The 17,515-nt window shown below is 40.8% G+C and overlaps 1 protein-coding gene across 3 annotated transcripts in view; it reads right to left on the bottom strand.

Annotated features, from left to right (window-relative positions):
- Positions 1 to 2,448: 2,448 nt before the first annotated feature.
- ARV1 (ARV1 homolog, fatty acid homeostasis modulator) overlaps positions 2,449 to 17,515 on the bottom strand; it is a 51,696-nt gene continuing 36,629 nt past the window's right edge. The window contains exons 6-8 of one of the 3 annotated variants that reach the window (XR_014492340.1): positions 14,192 to 14,297; positions 3,717 to 3,833; positions 2,449 to 3,043 (exon numbers count right to left, since the gene is read on the bottom strand). The gene's annotated coding sequence lies outside the window, so the exon portion shown is untranslated. Of the gene's footprint in view, positions 3,044 to 3,716; positions 3,834 to 14,191; positions 14,298 to 16,168; positions 16,466 to 17,515 lie in introns of those variants that run through there. The other 2 variants (XR_014492339.1, XR_014492341.1) reach the window with 2 other exon arrangements.

The following is a 17,515-nucleotide window of genomic DNA, read 5'->3' on the forward strand; positions in this document are numbered from 1 at the left end:
TACCGGTGGCACCCTGAGAAGGCCCTCCCTGTGGGAGCGCACTGGACGAAGGGAGCTTGATGCTGGCAGCAGGTGTTCCCTCAAATATCCCGGACCCTCGCCATTTAGGGCTTTATAGGTTGTGGCAGATGGATTATAATTGAACTAGGGCCACATCTGCACTGCAAAAACCCAGATGGCTGCTACATGGAAGCAAAGCGATACAAAACACTTTACAGTAAGTCCTTGCAGCCATCTCAAGGCAAAATACGGTAATGCTAATTATGTGATGACTTTACAGTTCCAATTGTATTAATTCTTCCATCAAGCCATGCAATGGTTCAGATTCAAAGAGAAAAATGTGTTTTTGGAGCACAGGGAGCTACTGACAACTCCTTCAAGTAGCTGAGTTTTTCTTGGGGTTTCTGTGCCTCCAGTTGCAATGTGACCCTAGGAAAAGCTGGAATTGCCTGGAGAGCTAAGTGTGCCCCAGTGTACACCCTAAGCATCTACACCTCCTTATCACTTGCTGTCGGTCATGGGCTTTCAAATCTTGGAACTCCTGATCAAGAGGCTAAGCTCTACAAGATAGAAAACTGGTGGCATTTGAGTGCAACCTCTTGCCTTTAGTTACAAAATGCCCTGCGAAATTCTTAGAACCCAGAACAAAGTCTGAACAATCCTCACTTGAGTCACCTTCAGCAGCCGTTAGAAAAGCAACTCACTGATTTCTATCGGAAGGTATCCCATCAGTGTTCCCTTCCTTCAAAAGAATGGTCAGACTTTATCACTAATTATCATACGGGGAAAGTGTTTCTCCTCGACAATGAAAACTGATCACAGTAGCGATGAAATAGGTTAGGACATCAGTGGGCTCTGGAGCTGTTAAAATGGTTTTGCTGAGATCGCCCAAGGAGAATTGCACTTACACTGAAGGGCTTTTAGTGACTGCTTTTACAGAAATACCGGCTAGATGCTGCATCAGAAAGAAACATTTACTTTAGTGCTTGCTTCTTCTACCATTAAAAAAATCCCAAGACTGCTGCCAAAGTGGATGGCAGAATTTTCCTTCAATATAGCTAAGCTCCGCTGAAATAGATCTGATATGCAGTCCAACCTTATTCCTGTGGGTTCAGCAGTTCCATTGTCTTCATCTGCATGTGTGCATAAGTTTGTCATTGTAATGCTCTGGGCACAAAAACTGGAGTAAAAGATGAGGTCATTTTTTTGGAGGGAAGCCCAGAAAAAAGAAACACAAATCAACTGGGTTTCCTGTTTCCTCTGCTTACGATTTCCAAAATTCGTCTGCAAAGACAAATGCAAATGTGGTGGGGTTGTTTTTTTTTTTTACCATCTCAATAATCAGTATTTTGTGTTTTCTGGATGAAAGGAAATGACAAGTGTTCTATATGAATTTTAGGATTAAGCGCATTACCACCGAGGTCTGGCCTTGTCTATAAAAGCGAAGTGTGCCCCAATACTCACCCTAAGCAACTGCACCTCCACATTGGTTAGTGAATTAAACAATAATTACCCTACGTCAGAGGCTTTCAAATTCTGGAACTCCTGATCGAGAGGCAAAGCTCTAGAGATAGAAAATTTGCTGCATTTGGGTGAGATTTGCTGCATTTGCCTTTTGTCTCTGATGTTACCCCAACAAATTCTAGGGTTCCATGAAACACAGTCTGATAAAACCCACCTTGAGTTGCCTTCATCTTACACCTTCAGTTTATGATTTCTAAAGTTCCTCTGCAAGGACAAATATGTTTTTTATCATCTGAGATCATTGATGTTTTGTGTTCGCCAAATGAATGGAAATGAATGGAAATATCACAAATGCCACATATGATTTTAGGATCAAGCCCATGACAGTACAGACCAGGGATAGCCCTGACTATAGATCTTCCTGAAGAGAAAGGCCTGTTAGGTTCTTTTGGCCAATGAGACAAGTACCGTTTTAAATCTTCCAGCTTTTATCTCTTTTGTTATGTGCTTTCAATAATTAGATTGTAGCCAAGAGCTGCTACTAAGTCAGCCTATAGTGCTGACTGGAAAATGTGCTTGCTGTGGCTTCAAGACCTGTCATATCAACCAGGGTGAAGAATGCCTCCAGCTGTCAGTCTGAAAAATCCACTAGTTCAAGAGTGTCTGCAGGGCGTCTACGACAATTTGCCATAGCCAATTCGCCACAGCCAACTCGCCATGGACAACTCGGCGGAGCCCATTCACTGCAGAACAACTCACTATGGCCAACTCACTGTGGGACAAAAGTTACACTAATATCAAAGAAATGTTGGAAGAGAATAATTAAAGAAAGGATGCAAAAGGAGGGAACAAGTAAAATGTGAATGGCAAAAAATACTTTTTTATTTTAAATAATTAAATAGAATTGTTAAATTGTCCCACAGCAAGTTGTCCCCAGAGAGTTGGTCATGGCAAGTTGTCCCACAGCGAGTTGACCATGGTGAGTTGGCTGTGGCAAGTTGTCCCATTCTGGTCTGCAGGATATGGTTAAAAAAAAAAAAGTGAAGATGGTAGCCTTGAAAGTGCGGTTGAAACTTTGCCTGGTTGCATGTGCATCAGCCTTTTTTAACCACATCATCCAGCCACCTCTGAAGTAATTGCCTTCATCCATCCACATAAACTAACATCTTGCAGATATGCTGGAAAGCCAGCATTCATAATTCCCAACTGGCATCATGTCCACATTTCTGGAAGTTGTATAGAGTTGCCAGATATTTAAACAGGCAAAGGAGGGGAAGGACAAATTGGAAAGCAAGACAAATGGAAATAGAAGTCACGCTCACTGTTTAACTTTCTTAGCAACCACAACAAAAATGACAACAAAAAAATGTACTCAAGCCTACATGTAATGTGAAATTATTTCTTCCAGCTTCAGCCTGTTTTTTTTCCAAATACAATAACTTTTCCAACAAATATTTATTTTCAGCAACATATGCTTGTGAGAATATAGAATTAACAACGTGCTTTTCAAACGGTCATATGATCTACAGATTATGCAGACTGTACTGTAAATTCGAAAGGGCTGGATCGGAGCCAGTTCCTGGAATTAGGAAATAATTAAATAATGTAAGTCCGGGCTGTCAAGCCTATTGATAGAGGAGAGAAAGAAAGAAAGAAAGAAAGAAAGAAAGAAAGAAAGAAAGAAAGAAAGAAAGAAAGAAAGAAAGAAGGAAGGAAGGAAGGAAGGAAGGAAGGAAGGAAGGAAGGAAAGAAAGAAAGAAAGAAAGAAAGAAAGAAAGAAAGAAAGAAAGAAAGAAGGAAGGAAGGAAGGAAGGAAGGAAGGAAGGAAGGAAGGAAGGAAAGAAAGAAGGAAGGAAGGAAGGAAGGAAGGAAGGAAGGAAGGAAGGAAAGAAAGAAAGAAAGAAAGAAAGAAAGAAAGGAGACAATTTACAAGGGCACAATACATAAAAGTTTCAGTGACTACTGTTGTGAAAACAGTAAAGCAACAACAAGCCCAAGGCCCTCGAAAAGCTGAACAATATTTGATTTTAAGGCTGTGTCTGACAGAGAGAGAACATGAGGACAAAAAGGAGGAGATGTCTTCCTTTTGGCAGACTGCTGATACCCAGCCTAGGCTGATATCAAATTGAAAAGGCTGATTCAGAACTTACAGGAAGAAGAAACAAACATAATCTCTCAGTTCCACGTTTCCAAAGCAGCACTACAGGAGGTGCTGCAAACACTCTTAAAGAACTAAACAACTTGACACAAACCTGACTTAGCTTCTTCCTTAGTGTTTTGTTTAGACACAGTGCCATTCTGTGCAATTTTCAGCTTTTGTCTTTCCTTTAAAAATCCCAAATCAGCACACACACGATAGATAGCAAGCCCTGTAACGGAATATTGTTGAGCACAGTAAAACATTAATAAGACACGACACTGAAATCAGCTTTTAAAATTCCTTGTGGTAAAAGCCTCGTGGTGGGCAGCTGTAGCTCGACACATCTGGACACCAGGTAAGGAAAGTCTACTATAAGGAGAGAAGGAATGGCTACAGATGGAGAGTTAGAAAAAAGAAAGGAAAATATGGATTGCTAAAATCCCCTTGGGTTTTTTCCTGTCCATTCTGACAAACTCATTTGAAATTAGGGCATTTATACTTCACTTGTTTCTGACTTTCAGCTCCAGTTAACAAAGTACAAGCTGCTCCAGTTGGCGCTGAAGATCTTCTACACTGTGCAAGAGTGAGTGGAATAAAAATAATTAGTAGTACAAAAATGGGATCTAAATTTGCATCAGGATTTGACAGGCCCCGACTTACAACCATTTTACAACAGGAAGGGATTTGTCTTGTAAAGTAGTTGACAGCTTACAACCATTTGTTTAGTGACTATTCAAAGTTACAATGGCACTGAAAAAAGTGACTTATGAGCTATTTTTTTTGTACTTATGACTGTTGCAGCATCCCCATGGTCATGTGATCAAAATTTGGATGCTTGGTAACTGGCAAGTATTTGTGACAGTTACAATGTCCAGGGGTCACGTGATCACGTTTTACAACCTTCTGATGAGCAAAGTCAATGGTGAAGCCAGATTCACTTAACAACCAAGTTACTAATATAACAACTGCAGTGATTCACTTAACAATTCTGTGAAGAAAGGTCGTAAAGTGGGGCAAAGCTCGCTTAACAACTATCTTGCTTAGCAATGTAAATTTTGGCCTCCATTGTGGTGATAAGTCTAGGGCTACTTGTGTGGTCAAAGCATTCTGTGATCCTTGGATACAGGGACGATAATTTCAAAATGGAGTTCCCTGTGGGACGCAAGTTATGAGGGCATCTAACCTGGCTGTCTCCGAATGCCTACTTTCATGTGTTCCAGACACATCAGAGACCAAGTGTGGATAAGTTCAATCCAATTCAACAATCCCTTTTTTTACGATCTAACGGTAAAGAATGCAAGTTACATGCTGGGAAATGAGAAAAACACAATTAATTCATTCTGATTGCAGAGAGAGAGGTCTGCTTCTCTTCATCTGGTGAAACCAAAAAAGGGGTCAAAATCAGTGTATCAAGAAAAGCATTAGAAACAGCACCTTTGCTATTAATAAGTCACCTAAGGAATGAAATCTGATATATTTAGGTCACATAATAATAATAATGGGACGCGGTGGCTCAGTGGGTTAGGACGCTGAGCTTGTCGATCAGAAGATCGGCAGTTTGGCAGGTCGAATCCCGAGTGCCGCGTAACAGAGTGAGCGCCTGTTACTCGTCCCAGCTTCTGCCAACCTAGCAGTTCGAAAGCATGTAAAAATGCAAGTAAAAAAATAGGGACCACTACGGTGGGAAGGTAACAGCGTTCCGTGCGCCTTTGGCGTCTAGTCATGCCGGCCACATGACCACGGAGACGTCCTCGGACAAGCGCTGGCTCTTCGGCTTTGAAATGGAGATGAGCACCGGCCCCTAGAGTCGGAAACGACTAGCACGCATGTGCGGGGGAACCTTTACCTTTTACCTAATAATAATAATAGAAGGCAATTTTCCATTGCCTGTTGCCATCCAAATGGGTTGGCTACAACTCCTATTTCCACTACTACGCATCAGGCTGGGGGAAGTTGATTTAAATCAGAGCTCTGCAAGGCATAACAACACCCGTGGGCTTTTCTAAGCTGTTTCTTAAAGCTCTGTGGAAATCAATATGTTGCAGTAATTGCTGATTTCCCCCCCCCCGCACTCAATGGAGAAAGCTGACGCAACTCTTGCCTGTAAAGGGTTCACCTCATCACACTTACCGTTACCAAAATGTCAGACAAGGAGAAAGCGTTGCCTGACAAGATACATAGCCCACTGCGGGAGAGCATTATCTTCTTTAACTTAAGGCCGAACAGGGTGATTTTTCAACATTTCTGTGTTTTGGAGCTGTTCTTGGGTAGCTTGAATTTAATGAACAGTTAATAGGATTAGACATGGAAGTGAGCAGGTTGCAGCAATAAAATCTTCTGAGACCCACTGATATACCTCTGCAATATCTCCAGGGCATCTTAATTCTAGATGGCCTTGGAAAACACTCCTTAAACTGTAACAGCTAAAGGCAAATTAAAGCTTCACTGTGGACTGGGGATGAGAAGAAAGTAATCTCATGTAATGAAGCTTCGTGTTTTAAAATACAGGCAGTTCTCGACTTGCGACCACAATTGAGCCCAAAATGTCTGTTCGTTAAGTGAGTTTTGCCCCATTTTACAATAGGTGATCACATGACCCCAGGACACAGCAACAGTCATAAATAGGAACCAGTTGCCAAGCATCTGAATTTTGATCACACGATCATGGGGATGCTGTTAACTGTGAGAAATGTGATAAGTCACATTTTTCAGAGTAGGGCTTTCTCTTGAGAGAACCCTCATCCTGTGGTACAGAGGAGGCCAATTTAATCTGAGAAAGAAAGTCAAGTTCTACTCGTTGTGTGTTGCTGATTCTATCCAAAAGAAATGCACTACAGAGGGTTTTTTTTAACTGTTTCCGCAGTTAATATAAAACGGATTTCATATTTTTGCTGTTTTCACAACTGGGGGTGGGATGGCCGTGGGGGTAACGACATGTCTTTCCTTAACTTGTTCCATATCAAAACTACAAGGGTGGCAAGTGCATATAAGAAGGATATATAATGCATTGATAGAAATAGATTCAGAAATGGAACTTGTTAAAGACTGTATGATAAAATGGGCCCAGAATATTCAGGAGCCAATAACGATGGATACTTGGGAAAAAACTTGGGTCAGAAATGTAAAATTTACTCAGGCACAAAATTTAAGAGAGAACTTTTATAAAATGTTTTATAGATGGCATTTAGATCCCAAAAAATTAGCATGTATGTATCCAAATTATCAACCTAAATGTTGGAGGTGCGGTTGTGACGATGTAACATACTATCATATATGGTGGACTTGCAAAAAAGTTAAAGCTTTTTGCATTAAAATTTGGTGGAATATGCAGAAGATATTTAAGAAAAAGATAAGGTTTTCTCCGCAGTTATTTCTGTTGGGTATTATTACAGATTGTACTGTTATAGAAATTAAATTGATGTTGAATTTAATAACGGCAGCAAGACTTTTGGTATCGCAATATTGGAAGAAGGAGGATCTGCCTACTATAGAAGAGTGGACTCGAAAAGTTTCAAACCTAGCAGAAATGGCAAAAATTTCAGCATATCTGAAAGATCACTCGCAACAAAGATACATTTCGGAATGGAGAAGATGGATTGATTACATTCAGAATAAATATGGGACTAAAAAGTTTCATTTAGCATATGAATGAGTATTAGAATTTAACAAGATGCATTATTATTTAGCTATGTCTAATGGGAGTTAAAGTGCGTTAGGATTTAAAGTGTATTCATAGATAGTTAGCATATTCTAGTTTAAGTTTGTTAGAGGCAATACCCTGTATTCAGCTCTGGGAAGTTGGGGGGGAGGGAAGGGTGGGCTCTATGGGGAGGTGGGGGGAAGCTGGGGGGAAGGGGAGGGAAGGGGGCTTTTATGGGGAGGTGGGGTCAATTTATGTTTAAAATGTACTGTAAAACTTTTCAATTAAAAAAAAACTACAAGGGTGGCCACTCACTAGCCTTGTTGCTGAGGCAGATTGGAGCTTGGCTGTCCTCTTGGCTTCATTTAGGATGGTGTACCTTTCTGCTGACTTAAGGAATGCATTTAAACGTGGCTGTCTGGCTGTGCTCCGTAACAACCTACATAGAACCAGAGAAAATAAATGTTGGAAGGGACAACTCCTTTTGTAATGCAGAAACCCGTGTCCTAGAGCATTGTGGACAGTTGGCCAACTTCTGTTTGAATACATCCAGTGAAGGAAAATCAACCTCCTGCTGAGGAACAGCTTTTGCTGTTAGGAAATTCTTCCTAATGATATCCAACCAATATCTGTTCCGTTGTTATTTTAAACCATTATTTTCTTGGCTTGTCTTCTGCACACAAGTCTGTCCTGATTTTTTTTTTTACATGCCAGCTCTTCAAATACTTGAGACATCTATTACAATTACCACCACCCCCGTCTTTTGTTTCTTCTCCAAGCTAAATATATACAGTACCTCCAATTGTTCATCATAAGCCTCTCCCCCCCTTCCATGATCTTGTCCAGTTGGTTGTTCTCTTCTACACATGCTCCAATTTGGATACAATATTGTAAATGTGGTCCCCCACCAATGTAGAGTAGAAAGGAAAAATAACTTAGCCCAGCCTAGCATATTGTATTGGCTTTTTTCCAACTGCATGTCACTGTTGGCTCCTGTTCAGCTTATGTCCCACTAAGAATGCAGGCCCCTTTTGCCTGCGTGACTGCCCAGGTGTTCAGGCCTTCCATTTTTCCTACTCAAATAAAGGACTTTTATTGTTGAAATTCAGCTTGCTGGTACAGGTAGTCCTAATAAGAGCCTTGGTGGAGCAGTGGGCTAATGCCTCCTTAAGTAACACCAGCTGCCTGCAATTAGTGCAGGTTCGCATCTCACCAGGCTCAAGGTTGACTCAGCCTTCCATCCTTCCGAGGTAGGTAAAATGAGGACCCAGATTGTTGGGGGCAATTAAGCTGACTTTGTAATAATGCCGCTTGGGGTGTGTGTGAAAGCCCTAATAAGCAGGCATATACATAGAATGAAGGCTACTGCTAAGTTTGTAAAGCCGCCCTGAGTCTTTGGAGAAGGGCGGGATATAAATGTAATAAAAATAAAATAAAATAAATATAATTTAGTGACTGTTCGAAGTTGCAAACTTACGACCTTTATAGTATCCCTATGATCACATGATTTTTCACACTTACGACCTTTATAATATCCCTATGATTACATGATCAAAATTCAGAGACTTGGCAACTGACTCGTATTTCTGATGGTTGGGGCGTCACGGGGTCACGTGATCACCTTTCACAACCTTCTGACAAGCAAAATCAATGGGGAAGGCAGATTCACTTAATAAGCGTGTTACTAACAGCAGGAGTGATTCACTTAACGACTGTGGCAAGAAAAGTGGTAAAATGGGGAAAAATTCACTTAACAATTGTGTCACAGAGCAACAGAATTTTTGGGCTTAATTGTGGTCATAAGTCAAGGTTTAGCTGCCTAGGCAGCCAACATGAGGGGATTTATTACGATTAGGGAAAGATCAATGGTCAACGGTGTTTCAAGAAAGAAATCAGCCACGGGGGGGGGGAGGGGAATAAGAGAACAGTACATGAAAGCACTCTATTTGGAACTCTGTGCAATCTTCCTCTATTAGTTTCACATTGATTGTTTCCAGATTTTCCCCCCCTCGCTCCCCAGTTTGGCATTCCAGCTGCATGGCAATCATATCTTGATTCACAAGAAAATAACCCAATCTGCATTGCTCTTGCAGAGCCTGCAATGAATTAGAAGAAATGCCGGCGCCAAGTCAGGCCCATGCTGTGCTGCATGGAAGACAATCCGTCCCAACTACACTGTTCTTTCAACTGTCAAGAGCCAACAAGAAGCGTCCTTTCTCATTTCTTCTTGTAATCAAGGAATAATTATGCATGAAACAGACAGGCTACATCTACAATGGTGGTGCTTTGCAAAACTTACCTAAATGGTTCCAGTGGAAAAAACTACCCCAAAATGTGAACAAAGGGCTGGGTTTAAAAAATTAACGTGTTTTGAGTCCTCCCACTTTGTAAAAAAACAAACAAAAAAATCCCATCTCTCAATAGCATTAACTGAGCACCTCTCTCTCTCTGTTGTGCTGGCATGACATGGGGGTAGTAAATATGTTACATGTATATAAGGTTGTCAAAGTAATGATTTAATAGCTAAACAGCTTATGTAATGATGTAATGTTAACATAAGATGCATGATGCAATGATAGGAATGACTCAGCAGGGTCTGGGTCTCTTTAAGAGCAAGCAGGGTATGTATCCCTTTAAGAGCCTGAGTATAAAAGGGAAGGCTTTTGCTGGAGTCTCTCTCTCTCTCTCTCTCTCTCATCCATTTCCTGCTGTAACTGCTGTATATTGGATTCTGCTGTGTTACGTGTGTGTATATTGTTCCTGGTGTATGATATTGTAGATAGTGTAATGTAAACCACCATTTAATACAAACCACTGTTTAATGTGTTTACTCCTGGGTTATCTCAGCGCAATAAGACTGCGCATGCTCTGACAAAGGTAAACTGTATTTAGCTAAGGAAGTGCTCAACTTATGACCACAATTGGCACTGGAAAATTCATTAAGTGGTGTGGTCATTAAGCAAAACATCACATGACCACACCTTATTTAAAAATTTTTTTTTACCACAATCATTATGTGAAACTGACGTGACCATATGACTCATGACCTCCAGCTAGCTTTGACTTTGCTTTATCAGAAACTACGGTAACTCTAAATGGCAATCAAGCGATCCTGGGATGCAGCAAACATCACAAATCCCTGCCTGTTGTCAAGTATCCACATTGCAATAAGGTGACCGCAGGAATGCTGTTATGGTAATATATATAAGGACTGGTTACAAGTTACATTTTTTTAGTGCCATCGTAATTTTAAGAGTTGCTAAATGGATGGTCGTAAGTTGAAGAACACACGTCCAGATAGACCTCTACTTATGACCAAGTTGCGACCCGAACTTCCATTTCTAAGCAAAGGGGTTGATTAGAATGAATCATGTCTGATTTTACGATGGTTGCCCTGATTGTTGAGCACATCACGGCAGTCGTTAAGTGAATCATGCAGTCATTAAGTGAATTCAGCTTCCTGCATTGATTTTGATTGTTGGAAGTTGGCTGGGAAAGTAGCAAATTGCGATCATGTGAGCAGGGATGCAGCAACTGCCATACATCCATGCCGATTGCCAAGTGCTCAGATTCTGATCACACAACTAGGGGGAATGCTGCAATGGTTGCAAGTGTGAGGACCAGTCATATATCACTTTTTAAAAATTGCCTTTGTAACTCTGAATGGTCACTAAAGAAATTGAGGACTAGCTGAATGTCCTGCAGCTCCATTTTTTGGAGGGTGAGTGGGGTGGTGGTGGTTTGTGGTAGTGATGGAGAATGGAGAACTATTTCTGCAAGCAGAAACTCCTGGCAGGTTATTTACTTATTTATGTTGTTGTTCTTAGCTGCGAAGTCGTGTCCGACCCATCGCGACCCTATGGACAACGTTCCTCCAGGCCTTCCTGTCCTCTACCATCTTCTGGAGTCCATTTAAGCTCACGCCTACTGCTTCAGTGACTCCATCCAGCCACAGCATCCAGCTACCTCATTTACTTATTTATACCTGATAACCAATCCTAAATTCATTATCATTTCTTTCACATTCCTTCACCTCTTTTCTTTTTTTTTTTAGATCAGCGTCTTTCTAGACTTCTAGATGTTTATTAGCCTCCCTTCAGAGGTCCAGCTGTGCTGAAATAAAAATAAAACAACCCTCACTCATTACCGATGTTTATGCTTTTTTCAGACTAGAAAATAGGTTTCCTGGATTTGTATCTGTTTCCTATTATAAGATACCCAAGTTCATTACGTGTCATCAAAATGCTGTTTCCTCTGCTTCCTTTGATGGACGCTGATACTGCTTCCTTTCAATGACTTCACCCATCATCACTTATTGTAGAGTAGCCTTCTGAATTAAATCAGACTTGGTTTCTGCTAGAGTAAAACTAGCCAGGCAACTTTCACTTATTAAAAATGGGTGTCTTGCCCGTAAGTGGGAATATTGTTATCAATAAGCAAAAGTAATCTGTAATTAAATCCAAGAAGTTTAAAAGCAAAGAAGCAGATGAAAGCAATTTTAGGTCATTTGTAAACAACATTTTCCACAACTTGAGAGAAAGTGTTGCAGTCTGATCTCCCTTTGTTTTCGTTTTAAGCATTTATTTAAAGACATTGTCATTTCTGCAAATTCAGATACCCAATACTCTGTTGCATTTGAGTATGCTAGGACCTGCTCTTCAAAAACAGTATTTACTATTTTTGATTTAGTAAAAATATGTATTGACTCTCAGGCTTGCATCTCCAAGCACTGAACGAAGCTTTTGTGGCTCTTAAAATACCATAAAACCTATAAATCTGTAAGGACTGTAACATCTATGAACAGGACCATATGCAGTGAAACAATATCTTAATTAAATCACAATTAAATTTCAAGCAATCCACTCCCCCCCCCCCTTCGTCTACTTTTGTTTCTACTTTATTACTTTATTTCTGGTCTTGCTCAAAACCATGAGTTAAATTCTCCATGATGAAATACTTGGGAGATTTAAAAACTTGCTCAGCTGTGTCCTTTTCAGTACAGATAATCCTTGAGTTATGAGCACAGTTGCGCCCAATAGTTCTGTTGTTAAGTGAGACATTTGTTAAGTGAGTTTTGCCCCATTTTATGACCTTTCTCGCCACAGTTGTTAAGTGAATCACTGCAGTTGTTAAGTTAGTAACACGTTTGTTGAGTGAATCCCGGCTTCCCCATTGACGTTGCTTGTCAGAAGGTCATAAAAAAGTGATCGCATAACTCTGGGACACTGCAACCGTCATAAATATGAGTCAGTTGCCAAGCGTCTGAATTTTGATCATGTAACCTTAGGGATGCCGCAATGTTCCTAAATATGAAAAATGTTCATGCGTCACTTTTTTTCCAGTGCCATTGTAACTTCAAATGGTCACTAAAGAAATTGTCGTAAATTGAGGACTACCTGTGTTGCTTTCCCCTTACTCAGTTTTTTGAGCTCAGTTTTTTTTAGCTTTAAAGAATATAATAAATGATTTATTTCAGCTTTCTTAAAGCATCTCATGCAGCTTTCTTTTCTATTCCTATTGGTTGAACCACAACTTGTGGTCACAAAACCTCATTGCTTTCCCCAAATGCCCCACTTCAATTTCTCCCTTTTAATGCAAGAACCTTGCTGCATGAGGGTGCTTCTTCTACCTGTTCTCCACTATCACTAAGCCCCACCTTACCTCTGACACAGAGGGCTAGTGAATGTGTCAAGTCATAATTGCTGATCCTTGTTTTGCTGACTAAACTACAAATGTCTGGGACCACATGATTCACAAGCAAATCACATCATGGCTTAGTGCAGGGGTCCTCAAATTTGGCCCTTTTATGACTTGTGGACTTCAACTCCTAGAATTCCTCAGCCAGGCACGCTGGCTGAGGCATTCTGGGAGTTGAAGTCCACAAGTCATAAAAGGACCAAGTTTGAAGATCCCTGGCTTAGTGCAAGATGTGAACCCAGTCTATATTTATAACCCTCAGGGCTAGTAAACATTGTCATGGATAGTCTTATACTCTATGGATTTGTTCAATTTCCTATTAAAAGATGTCCAAGGTGGCAGGGGTTACTAGGACGTAAACTTAACGCTGTATTGAAATCTGTCCTGCAAATGCTTAAAAAGTTCTTTCCTGCATCAGGTAATCCTGTTTTTGTACTTCAGAGAACTTGAAAATTTGTACTGATTTTTTAAATGCTTTTCGGAACTTATTTTGGAGATGATGGATGATGATTCTGCTGGTGTTGTTGGCTTTTTATTATTTATTTTTATTTGTTAAATTTATTTGCCACCTATCTCACCATATGGCTACTCTTCTAGGTGCCTTACAACAATAAAAAGGAAGAAACAAACAGAGCAAAAACAAAACAGAATACATTTTGTAATGCATATAATGCCCCACGCTGTGGCTGCCCACATTTTCCGGTTTTGAAAACCAAACACCGGGAGGAATTTCTTCAGGATGTCTCCCTTGGTGTTAACAGAGGGTGTCATGGTAGGCTGCAGGCTTTTGGAAAGACTGTATAATAAAAGACAAGGATTTGTATGCACCACGTATACACATACAGACTCCCACATCTTTATTAAATAAATGGAAGAGCACCACTCCCCACTCATCACAATTTCAATCAAATTCTTCTCTCCTTTGAAAAAAAATTCAAAACCAATTTCTCTTCTCATCCCATTGAGGAATGGCCTGCATGCCTCTATATGTATTAGCAAATGCTGGGAATTAAGTTGAAGAAGTATTATCTTCTTTGTGTCTAGAATATCCCATCATTTAACCACACTGGAGGGGCCTTGGATTCTGGAACTACATATGAGGGAGAACATCATGTCCTGCTGTGTCACACCCTTGACCAAATTAAAATGTTGCTCCTATATTTTCTCCTGGGATAAGCTATCCCATTGCTTATTTAATTGTTAATTGTCTTCCTCTTTTTTTTAATCCAACTTTCTTCACATGACAATACCTTTTTTGAAGTGCAGTGACTTGAAGAGTTCTATGTTTTTACCAAACATTTTTATCCATCGATCCATCGATCCATCGATCCATCGCCACCAAAATATTCTTTTTGACTGTATGGACAAATGGCTATTATCTTGACTTGTCTTTATGTCAGGGGTGTCAAACTGCCAGCCCGTGGGCCGGTTGCATCATGCAGAGGCCATGCTCACCTCAGCTCCGGCAATGCGAAAAAAGTCGCGATATGTCATGACAGCGAGTTTGAAACCCGTGCTTTATATGTAATATCTCTTTGCTAACCAAATGCAAATTTATGTATTTCATTTGCATCCTAAAAGCTCTAACCTGCTAAAAATTTAATAAGATGAAAGCCTCCATAACAAAAAAAGAAAATAATTTAAACATACATCAAAATACAAATTAAAAGGTAAAATTGGGAACTACAAAAGTTGTGCACTTACGAATCTCATTTCCAATCAAAGCATCCCCTTGTCTTAATACTGGTAGCTTTTCTAAAGCCCCCACTTTAGCAACATGCTTTGAATAAATAGTGCTATCTGACACATTTATGAAATTATTTGCTTATAGGGAGTTAAATAATTCCTCCATTCACGCTTACTTCAAGGAAAGACCTAATAATAGGCCTTAACTCCAGTTAGTGTAAATAAGGTGATAGCTTCAAAAGTATAAATGCTATTTTAAAGCTGTCTGTGTCTCTTGAATGGAAGCTTCTAGGCATCACCTGTTAAGCAAGGTGGCGTCTGAGTTAATACTGGTTTCAGAGATCACTAGGGAATCACATGCAGCCTGTAGGCTAGAATAGAAAATTAAAAAAAACATACTGGATGAAGTGAGAGGCAAAACACTTCTGTAGCATTGTTATGAAAAGATCAAGATGCATCCACATATAGTCTACCTGAGGGAATCTTTATTTATTCAGAAATAAGTACCAGTGCAGTCACTGGGACTTATGGTCAGGATCGGTATATGCAAGCCACATATAAAATGTACCCTTTTTGCCCATCATATTTAATCCACATAAATGATCGTCTTGAATAAATCAGGATTGGGCAACTGGATTGCAATACCTGTCATTCTTTACCCCTGGCATTATGTGTATGTATGTGTATGTATAATGTGTGTGTGTGTATTGGAAGTCAGCATCCACACCCCTCCCCCAGAGAAGGAAATATTTTTGGGGGATATTAAAAGGAGGAAAAAAAACCTTAAAAGGCTTTTCTGCCCAAAACTGAGCAGGCCAGTTCTGTAGAAATGCAGATTTGATAATCCTATTCAGAAAAACTGGGGCCACCTATTCATAAGCAAAATGCCTTCAGCCCCAGCCCCAGCGAAACAGGACATGACCTTTAGGACACAACAGAATTAACCCACCACCATTAGAATACCAAAAGGACACACACACCTCAAAGTACATGCCACACGAACAGGAAGAACCTAAAATACAAAGCCCAAAGAAGGTATAAAAGCCCACCTATCCCAGCTCCATTTTGTCAGCCACCCCAGAAACATGCAGTGTCACTGAAGTTTCTGGCAACTAAATAAACTGAACCTTCTTTCCTAAGCAGTCTCCATTTTGTTTATTCCCAGCTTGGACTGGACCCTGATGAAGATCTCTCTCTCTCTCTCTCTCTCTCTCTCTCTCTCTCTCTCTCTGTGTGTGTGTGTGTGTGTGTGTACATATACATATGTAGGTCTTGGTGTATTCGGGTCTTTTCCCATGTAAGATTGAGAGTGTCTTGGCAACGTTTTGACGAGGTCCCACTCGTCAACTTCAGGCTGGTGTCTTTGGCTTTGTGCTTGTGCGAGCAAAGCGTGATCGGAGCTGCCATCTCTCTATAAATATTGGTAAGGTTGTGTGTGATGTTGGCTTTGTTTCTGTAAGCGGGTTGGTTGGCTGTGTTGTTACATCCTGATTGGATGGAGTTATTGTTTGCAGCTGAGTCGGTTGTTTTGTAACATCCTGTGTGGCTGAGGTGTTGGCTGTGTGCCTATTATTCTTTTGTGTTGTAACGATCTGGATAATGGATAACAACCTGGATAACAACACAAAAGACTAATGGCTGGATACTGGAGTGGGTTGCCATTTCCTTCTCCAGTGGATCCCGTTTTGTCAGAACTCTCCGCTATGACCTGTCCGTCTTGGGTGGCCCTGCACGGCATAGCTCATAGCTTCAATGAATTACGCAAGCTCCTTCGCCACGACAAGGCAGTAATCCATGAAGGGGATGTTTGTGGTACTTTCATGATTATTCATGGACATCTGGAGAAGAGGAAAACATTTGAGTTGCCTAATGCACACATTCCCAGCTGAGGTTGAACAAGGCGATGCTTTGCCTGGTTTCAGCTCTTCTCCTATAAACAAGTGTCCTGTGTTTCCCCAAGGAGCAATAATTCACTAAATCACTGTATGTGGCATCTTTCTAAAACATCATTACCACGAATATCTTTAATCTATTGTATTTGTGTCCATCTTTCAGTTAGTTTAAATGCCTGGCAACTTTCCCAACAAGCCTTGCAGTTTGCTTGGCAAGATTTCAGAAGTGCTTTGCTCTTGCCTGCTTCCTAAGGCTGGGACTGAGTGACTAGCCCAAAGCCACCAAGCTGGCTTTGTAGTTGTTTAACCCCTAGCCCAGGGGTAGGCAACCTCGGCTCTTTTATGACTCATGGACTTCAACTCCCAGAATTCCTGAGCCAGCCAAGCTGGCTCAGGAATTCTGGGAGTTGAAGTCCATGAGTCATAAAAGAGCCGAGGTTGCCTACCCCTGCCCTAGCCCAATCTGGCTCTCTCTTACAATTATTGCAGTGGTTCCTCATTTCTCCAAGTTGGAAAAATGGAGAAGAATTTTGGAAAAGAATCCAGCTCCAGATCTTCTCCTCATAGACCTGATGGTTTTAAAAATAGATAACTAGGTTACATCCAAAAACCAGGTGATGGATAGATTGTCAGGAGAAAATCTAGCTACCCGGTCACTAAAGAGTCGACACCAAATGGAAGGCATGCACAGCTTACAACTTAGCTGACAACTTAAGTGACCGTTCAAACTTACAACGGCACTGGAAAAAGTGACTTATGACCATTTTTCAGTTACAACCTTTGCAGCGTCCCCATGAGCCCTGTGATTAAAATTCAGATGCTTGACAACCCGTTTGTACTTACGACGGTTGCAGAGTCCCGGGGTCACGTGATCACTTTTTGCAACCTGCTGACAAGTAAAGAGCCTTGGTGGAGCAGTGGGCTAATGCCTCCTTAAGTAACACCAGCTGCCTGCAATTAGTGCAGGTTCGCGTCCCACCAGGCTCAAGGTTGACT

Source organism: Vipera ursinii, assembly GCF_947247035.1.
Source record: "Vipera ursinii genome assembly, chromosome: 1".
Taxonomy (NCBI): domain Eukaryota; kingdom Metazoa; phylum Chordata; class Lepidosauria; order Squamata; family Viperidae; genus Vipera; species Vipera ursinii.